General features: G+C 43.6%; 2 pseudogenes; both read right to left on the minus strand.

Moving 5' to 3' along the window:
- Window positions 1–615: 615 nt before the first annotated feature.
- On the minus strand, window positions 616–1530 carry LOC131224872 (small ribosomal subunit protein eS6-like; annotated as a pseudogene).
- A 1566-nt stretch (window positions 1531–3096) lies between these two features.
- LOC131225968 (peroxidase 5-like) lies at window positions 3097–7920 on the minus strand (annotated as a pseudogene).
- Window positions 7921–9273: the final 1353 nt, after the last annotated feature.

Raw genomic sequence — 9273 nt, forward strand, 5'->3', positions numbered from 1 at the left:
GTTTTTTTGTGTAGGGCACCGCCCAAATACGTTCTTATAATCTTTTTTAATAATATTAATAATAATAAATAGTGGAATGAAAGTTTTTTAGAAGCCTTTTGCAGAATTTAGATATATGATCTTTGTCCGTGATTTAAGTCATATTTCAAAAGATAAAACCAATCGCTCAATCGTACCTATATGTGCAGATGGGTTCACATATATATGTTGTTAATGATCTCTCAACTTAAAGAGCCTCTACTCGATGTATCGCAGGTTTATTACAAGTTTAGGAGGAGGAAAACCCCTGTCAAAATCTTTGTTAAGAGTTAAGATTTGATTTAGAGTCATTAGTAGACTGAACTATACACCCAAGTCTGAAGGTGGGATGGTCAAGGGGTTTAATGATGTAAAATAGGCTGCAGACCTATTCTTACATGGACCGAAAGAAGCCCGAAAGGAAGTGGGCCTATTTCATTAGATCCGGTCTCAATTCTACATAGGGCATGACGTAACTTGGCCCCAGGTATGTACGGATCGAAAAAGGTCATGCGGGACACGGAGAAATTGTTGTTTGAAGTACAAACCATAAATAGGTCATAACTTTTTTCTTTTTTTCTTTTTAAAGTAAAAGTATTACTAATTAAGTATCAAAAGCTTCAATAACAGAAAGATGGGATTCTGAGATCCGACGATGTATATAAGCTACAGGGTCAAAACCATTAACTGATCCAAGTGCCTTCTCCAAAACTAGGGGGGATGGCAAACACACAACAAGGGAAAACACCATTTCATGATCATAGTAGTCAAAACTGAATGTATCAACTTAAAATTCATAAGCGATGATGATCCAGGAAAGACTATCCTCTCAAGCTGCAACTGATGGCTTCGAAGCAGCAGATAAACGGGAACTCTTCTTGGCCAAGCTCTCACTCCTTTTGTCACGTTGTTCCTTCAACCTGGTGGCAAGCAGCTTCTGATACTCTGCAGCCACTGACTTTGCCTTGGCAATCCTCTGCTTCTTCTCTGCAATTCTAGCACGCTTCCTCTGCAGCGTCAATGGTGTCACAAGCCTTTGAATCTTGGGAGTCTTGCTACACTTCTTCCCAGATTTTGTTGTGAATGTCCTCCTTAGACAGGTTGGACAGCTTACGGATCTTAGAGGCCCTCTTTGGGCCCCTCATTCTGGGTTTCTCCATGTCTGTTAAGCCTGGCAGATCACTTTCCCCCTTTTTTACAATGACCAAGTTCAAAACTGAGAGGTCTTGGCTGATGTTGCATCTACGGACAGACTTCCGGCGACGCTCTCCATTGCGCCTGCCATAACCACGGAAGCAAGGTGTCCCTCTATGCAACAACAAACGAACACGGCCAGGAGTTAAACCCCCTGTTTCATTGGGAAACCCTGCTTGTCGCATCCTCCCATAATTTTGAAGACATATCCCTTGAATTCCTCACCCAAAGCATCCCCGCTAACCTCCTGAGAGATCCTCTTGTCGAAGAAAGCTCGGAGCTTCTGATCGTCGTCAATTTCCAGTTTCTTCTGACAACCAGGTGAACCAAAGCTCCTACTATCAAACCATCTTGGTCCACATATCCTCAAGTCTAAAGATATGGATATATCAATGGTGTGCGCAGTTTTGCGTAATTGTACGAATTATTTCCTATTCTAGTGGTAACGCTATATATATGGCTATAAAAATGGGATTAGGGTATTAGAGAGATCTTTTTTTTGGAGGGTATTAGAGAGATTAAATGGCTTGTTCTAAAGGGAGCTAGGTTAGGATTTTTTGAAGGGTTTTATATTTGTAAATAAAATTTATCTATTGTAATTTGTTTTTCAGAGTGGATTTGTTGTATCTTTGTGTCGTGATTATTTCCATATAAAATCATGTATTTCTATACATGCTTTGTTGCACTTATCTTTTGTCGGTTTTGATTTAAATTCAGAGTTTGCTTGCCTGGTCTCCCCACGTAGCCTATCATTATAAGTATTGCCATTTCCTTCCACTTGCTTTTTCCTGTGGATCGATCTAATAGAGAGGAGGATGCCAATCAAAGAAATGTCAAGATGAAACGTGGGGTTCTATTTTGTGTATGTGTCATCCAAGCAACTCATCAGGTGAGCCCAGTGGGATGAAGGGACGTACCAAAACTAAGTAGGCCACATCATGTGAATCCACCGCTTTTACTTTTAGTTGAGATCGTGCATTACTCTCTTTGGTGTGCAAACTGAATTTTGGATCACAATGCTTCTTGGTCTGTACGGTGAACAGAAGGAATTGCATTGGATTCCTGTTTTGGATTTACAAGTTGAGTTAGGTCTGGGCCAAGCTATGTCCAAACCCGTACGGCGTTATTTAATGTTAGTCCAAACTCTTTCCGAGCCTGTGACAGGTCAAAATTAGTCCAAATCGAACCCAGCACGAATTTTATATAGAGAACCCGGCCTGAGCCTAAAAAGATGCCCACCAAAGGATAGGAAGCCCAGGATGGGTATTTTCTTAAGGAACTGCGTCCTCACGATCATGGCCGACCTGGCTCGGTGGTTTTCGTAAGAGTTCTTGAAGGGTTGCCAAAAAAATTTCATGATCTTCGACTCTGAATACGAAATAAGTAATTGCTAAATTCAGCAACAACTTTTTATTTTTATTTTTTTAACTGTAAAGATCATCTCTATAACTCTATATATTTGGAACACAACAAACTCAAGAAATACAAGAAAATTTTCAATTCGATAAAAGTGTTATTTATGATGTCAGAGCCACCGACCTGGGATCGATCACCAGAGAGAGAGAGAGAGAGAGAGAGAGAGAGAGAGAGAGAGAGAGAGAGAATCAGATAGAAAACCAATTCACATAGAAAAAAAGAATCAATACACAACTTGGAGTTACATGAAAAATCAATGCTCGATGTGGATCTTACCAGCTAATTTACACTTGGAATCTCTTTCAACAAATCATAGATACCAGCTGTATAGTGTACATACCTTAGTGTGGAACTTGGCCTATCCAGTAATTTGTTTTGAAAATAAAAATAAAAATAGATAAATTCAAATGAATGAAAGAATACTAAACATTTCAAATCAAATGCTGCAATTTCTATCTTTGGAATGACTCAAGAGTTCATGGCCCTACAGTTCGTCCTGATCTCTCCTTGGTAGCCGGTCAGCACGTCGATGGACCCCCTGCGCACCATGGCCGCTGTGAACTTTGCAGTCCATGCTGACTGATGCTTCACATTATTCCTCACCATTCTCGACGTGGAGGGGCTAGTAAGTAGTGTTTGATCTGACTCCAATACTCCCCTATGGTGCTTCAAATTCTGGTAATACTTGTTATCCAGGCGATTCGGTGTTGCAATGTCAAGGTGCACAGTAGGATCTCGACCGTTCCTAGTAGTCGAAGGGGGACACCTGGTTTTCAAGTAGGCTGCGAACTTGTCCATTGAAGGATCTTGTGGGTGTGTGGCATTGAAGGAGTAGAGGCGATTCATGAAGGAAGAGCAATGAGAAACACCGATGGAGTGGGCCCCAGAGAGTGTCACCATTTCATCCAGAGACAATCCTTTCCGCTCGAAGTTCTTCTTAAGTCGCTGGGCATTGAAGGAAGGTGGGGGGAGATGTTGACCGACTTCCGCTGAGACAGACTCTTCCATCTCGGCGGCCCGGTGGCACGGCATAGTCAATGCCACCAAGCTTGTAGGCACTATCACGAGCCGCGAAGGCAATGATGTTGGAGCAGGAGACAGTATGTGGGCATTGGGCTTCAATCCTAGCCTTTGCTTCATCGATCACTTCAAATCCACGTAGGCTTGGATAGTTGGCGGGATGCTGTTTCTCAGAAGGGTTTCCAGGCGTTGAATCAAGTAGGACCGATCCATCACAGCCCTGCAACACATACAGTACAAATACACATGGTTGGTACCACCTCCATAACAATAACAACATCTCTTAGCTCTGCAAAGAGAACTTACCCTAACAAAGCAATCATGGAAATGCATCCTAAACAGGACCATGCATGCCCCGCTGCGTTTCCGCTGTTTCGTGTCGAACGCCTACCTCAAATTAATTCGGATCATGCACCGCTGCGTCTCGTCTTCCCTTCCCAGGATCCCCCAAAGGTAGGCCTTTCAAATTCCTTAGAATGTGGACCATGCATGCTTCCTTCTATCAGCTTATTCAAAAGGCTTGGGAAGGAGAATGTTCCCCTCATTTGATGATTAATGTTCAGCTTAAGTAGAAAAAAACAAAACAACTTTTAAAAGTGTGGAACAAGGAAACGTTCGGAAATATCTTCCGCCAGATTCAGATAGCTGAAGAGGAGCTGGAAGGGATCGACTTCAGCATATAATCTGCCCCTTCTGAAGATCTCTCCCGTCAGTACATTGAAGTAAAACACAAGCTTAACCAGCTTTAGATCATGGAGGAGGTCTTTTGGAGACAAAAATTCAGAAATTCTTGGCTACTAGAGGGAGATAAAAACACAAAAAATTTTCATTCGTCTACAAATGAAAGAGCTAGAAGGGCCACCATTTCCTCCATCAGAAATGCGGCTGTGGAATCGATCTCCTCTAGCCGAGAAATAAAAGCCGAAGCGGTCAAATTCTTTGAGGATCTTTTCCAAGCTGAACCCATCAGTTTCGATGCTGACTTTCTCTAAACCATCCTCCAGGTTATCACCCAACTGGATAATGATTCCTTGCTGGCTCCTCCATTGATGGAGGAGGTCAAAGCGGCGGCCTTTTCTGTGCCTCGAGACAAGGCTGTGGGTCCTGATGGCTTCTCGGTGGCTTTCTACGCAACCTGTTGGGACATTGTTGGTGATGACATTCTTAAAGCATCGAGGGACCTCATGGATGGGATCACTATCCCTAGAGCGTTCACTTCAAATCTCATCTGTCTTATCCCAAAATTCCCATCAGCTGCATGTTTTACTGATTTTCGTCCTATAAGCTTGTGTAACGTTATTTATAAAATTTTTGCAAAACTATTAGATAACAAATTAAGCTCTCTTTTACCTAAGATGATATCGCAGGAACAGGGTGCTTTCGTTCAGGGGAGATTGATAGCAGAAAATATAGCGTTAACCCAAGAGATAATTCGAGACATTAATAGAAAAGTTCAGGGGGGCAATCTCATTCTCAAACTTGTCCTCGAAAAAGCTTACGATAGGGTGAGTAGGGATTATCTGAAACAAGTGCTCCTCAAGTTCGGGTTCAGCCAGAGATGGGTCCAGATCATGGAGAGTTGCTGGGGAAACAACTGGTTCTCCATCCTTATCAATGGGGAACCGACAAGCTTCTTCAAGTCTTACAAGGGATTGAGATAAGGGGACCCCCTCTCCCCGGCACTTTTCATCATTATTATGGAGACTTTCTCCGTTAATCTCAACCTAATGATTACGAGTGGCGGGTGTCAACAGTTTGCCATACGTCGAGGATGCCCCAGCTCCTCCCATCTTCTCTTCGCTGGCAATATTCTTCTCTTCACCAACGGTAAAAGGGAGTCACTCCTTCAACTCAATCAGTTTCTGGCGTTATTTCAAGCAGTTACAGGCCAAAAAATCAGCTGCCGTAAGAGTAGATTCATCTGTTCAAAAGCTCTAACTCCCGCCAGGATCAGATCCACTGAACGTACTCTCAGGTTCCAGAAAGCTAGGGACGATATTATCTATTTGTGCACAGGCAGAATCAAATCGTTGGCCTTTCAGTTTCTGGTAGACAAGGTGGACAGGGGAAAGTCTGGTTGGGCGGGTAGACTGATATCTCGTAACGCTAGTTCGTCATGTCCTGAGCAGTCTTTCCATCCATATCATGTCAACGATGCATATCCCGTGCCAGGTGATCGACAAGATGGAAAGAAGCTTCTCAAATTTCTTTTGGGGATGGGCTGATGGGAACAGGAAACTCCACTGGCTGGCTCGGAAAAAGATTGCCAGACCCATCGAGGAAGGCGGGTTGGGTATTAGAAGGTTGAGAGATGTCATGGAAGCTCATCGCCTCAAGCTAGCTTGGACTGTCAAGTATGGGGATCCTTCAAGTGCTTGGGCAAAGCTTATGAAAAGCAAACATGTCAGGGATATACACGTCATTGCTCAGGTGCCCTTTTCCTCTAACCCATCGCCTCTTTGGAAGAAAGTTAGATCCCTTTTTCCTATTCTTTCGGAGTCAATTTAGTGGACGATTGGCAATGGTGATCTAAATTTCTGGTCAGACAACTGGATGGGCAGGGGCCCCCTCCATCACTTACTTGATTGTCTTGTCCCTATTGAGCTACAGGAGCTGAAATTGAAAGACGTCCTGGGTCGATCCGGCCCCTTCCCTCCCTCCAGGGTTTTCTCCCTCCTTCCTCAACACTTAATCGACGAAATAATCAATGACGGTTTTTCTACTTCTGATGAACCTCCTGAGTGCATCTGGCCACACGAAAAGTCAGGAAGATTCTCTATTCACTCAGCTTGGAAGCTGCTGCAATCCCCCTCCCCGCCCAATCAGTGGGCTGGATGGATTTGGCAAGGCCCTCTCCCTCCAAAATTCTCCATCTTCATGTGGAGAGTCCTTCGCAGGGCGATCCCCGTCGATAACAGAGTTCAAGAGAAAGGCGTTACCATGGCCTCTAGATACAGATGTTGTCTGCGAGGTATGAATGCCACTCCTCAACCAGAATGAATCCACCACCTCTTTCTTTTTGGCCGTCACGCGCAAGCCCTTTGGGCCTCTTTTAGCTCGTTGTATGGTGTCCCTCCTCTGCTCCACAGCTCTATTGCAGGCAAATTGAGCCATTGGAGGAATGCTTCTGCTCAAGGAGCAGTGCCCAACCCGGTCAGATTTCTGCTTCCAATCCTTATTCTGTGGGAGATTTGGCAATCCAGAAATGTCGCAGTTTTGGACAACTCCCCAATGATCTTCAGGAAATCAGTTGCCCGTATCAAATGGTGGGCAAACATGGTTCTTGGCGCAGATTTAATGGATTATGTGGGTTGGAATCGCGGGTGCAGATCCATGAAATCGATTGCTGTTCAAAATCGTAATGCCTCTATCCTGGTGAAATGGAGATAGCCAACCCCAAGATGGGTCAAATTAAATGTAGATGGATCGACAATGGGTAATCCTGGTCCTTCAGGTGGGGGTGGCATCTGCAAGAATGAAAACAATACTTTTCTTTTCGGTTTCACCGCGAGCTATGGGGTTGGTTCTAACAATATGGTGGAACTCCGCGTTATTCATGACGGGATGATGCTCTACTTGGGCAAAGGCTTGGACAGGGTTATTATTGAGTCTGATTCTAAACTGGTGATTCATAGCCTCACTAATCATATTAAGATCCCTTGGACGTGGAAACCTTGGCTGTCTAGAATCAACCGCTTACGTCGGCTGGAAAAATTTTCTTTCGCTTACATTCTCAGAGAAGGTAACGGTCCGGCGGATGGTTGGCTCGGGAGGGGAGTCTCCTTCAACAGTCTACGATCCATCTTCATCCCAGGTCCCTTCCTCTTGTCGTCCGTGGTATGATCTTTTTAGATAGGGTCGGGCTAGGTGCCCTCAGATCGCCCGACTAGCTTGGTCGTTTTGTTGGTTTTTCATTTTGGCGCTTCTTGTAGATAGGTGGTCGCCTGTGTCCCGTTTCGTTTGGCCCTTCCGTCTATTTTGGGGCCTGTTTAGTTTTGTACAGATCGTTGTATAGTCTATACCTTTTGAATGGAAAAACTTCAACTTAAAAAAAAATAAAAATAAAAATAAAAATAAAAAATCATGGAAATGCATCCTAAATAGGCCAGCGCCAAGTCCCGAGTTCTGAGCAATGGCTCTGGTCACTGTCCGTCGGACGATCGCCTCCACAGACGGGCATGTATATCGGTAGTGGCCCACTTTCAGTGATTCTGATGAGATATGGGCCATGGCCAAGATAGCAAGCAGGAAGAAGAGGCAAGTGTTCAACATGGCCACTTGGAGAGAGAGAGAGAGAGAGAGAGAGAGAGAGAGAGAGAGAGAGAGAGGTGATGGATGAAAAGCTCATGTGGTTGGGTTTTATACGCCGCAGGAAATGAAGTGGGCCCAGTTTTACTGGGTAAACCAGAAGCGATTGCATTGTTTACTCTTTCTTAGTACGCGGAAGTCTTCCCCTATGCGAAGGACGAAAAAAGCAAACATTGCCGAGGTTTACTACTTCCACATGCATGCATATCCGTACATATGGTTTGATAATTGGCCTGATTATTGTCACAAGTCCTATTATCACGGTGGGGCTCACTTGGTATACAGATTGGATCAGGTATGAACAACACATATAGGCAAAAAAAAAGAAAAAAAAGAAAACACATATAGGCAACACCACAGAAAAGCTGCCCAGAAAACCTCTAATTAGATCAACTTGAGTTTTGAAGCAACTCAATTTCAATGGAGAAGGATCCTTTCTAGATGTCATGAATATATTAAAGTGGGCCCATGCAATAGTTGTAAAATAAGCTTATTCCACAGACCTTCTACAATGCAAACCATAGTCTGCAGAATGAGTCTTGTGCTCCAAACCGAGTGATTGTATTTTATTATTTGAAAAACAGCAACCGGTAAACCTTATCATTGTTCACCAATATTGATGGGATGATAGCCCAACTCTGACTTTTAAAGTGTTCCGTGGGGTGGGATCGAGTGGGGTGACTCAGCCATGTTGATTGTTCGTTTCTAAGCTGGGATTGAACCAAGTTTGATTAAGGATGATAACTGAATACCTAAGGCCAACCATATCACAACTTGTGGTAACATATACCACCTTTGCTTAGTTTTCTTGAGTCCAGATGTGTGTACAAGTCATCTCATCTATAGTCCGGCACATGCGCTAGCGTGAAACACATGCTTGAGAACCATGCCATCCATCCAGCAGTTCTCATTGATTCAATGCTCTGGCTTGAAAATCAGGCCCATCTACATGTCGGGTGGGACACAATCTAAAAGAGAACTGACCGTTGAAAAAAACTTTACCTTTTTTTTTTTTTGTGCCTAATTCCTGTAGCTTCTGTCTATTTCTAACATACTGGCACACTTGATAAAACCAAGCTGATTTGCAGGTCAGGGAAACTCAATGGTAGGACCCACATGTTAGAGAGCTTGGATCCAACATGAGGTCACGTTGTCCCAACTCATGAGGTGGGCCACACACATACATTTAAGTCAGATCTTGATTTCGACCGTGTTGTCAGCCAGCAAATGGGCATCCTTTTTGCAGATGTTGCAGATGCTTTAAATTTTTTTTATTTTTTATTTTTCTTTTAAAGTTATATTAGATTGAGGGATCTG

This window comes from Magnolia sinica, chromosome 14 (genome assembly GCF_029962835.1).
Source record: "Magnolia sinica isolate HGM2019 chromosome 14, MsV1, whole genome shotgun sequence".
Classification (NCBI taxonomy): Eukaryota; Viridiplantae; Streptophyta; class Magnoliopsida; order Magnoliales; family Magnoliaceae; genus Magnolia; species Magnolia sinica.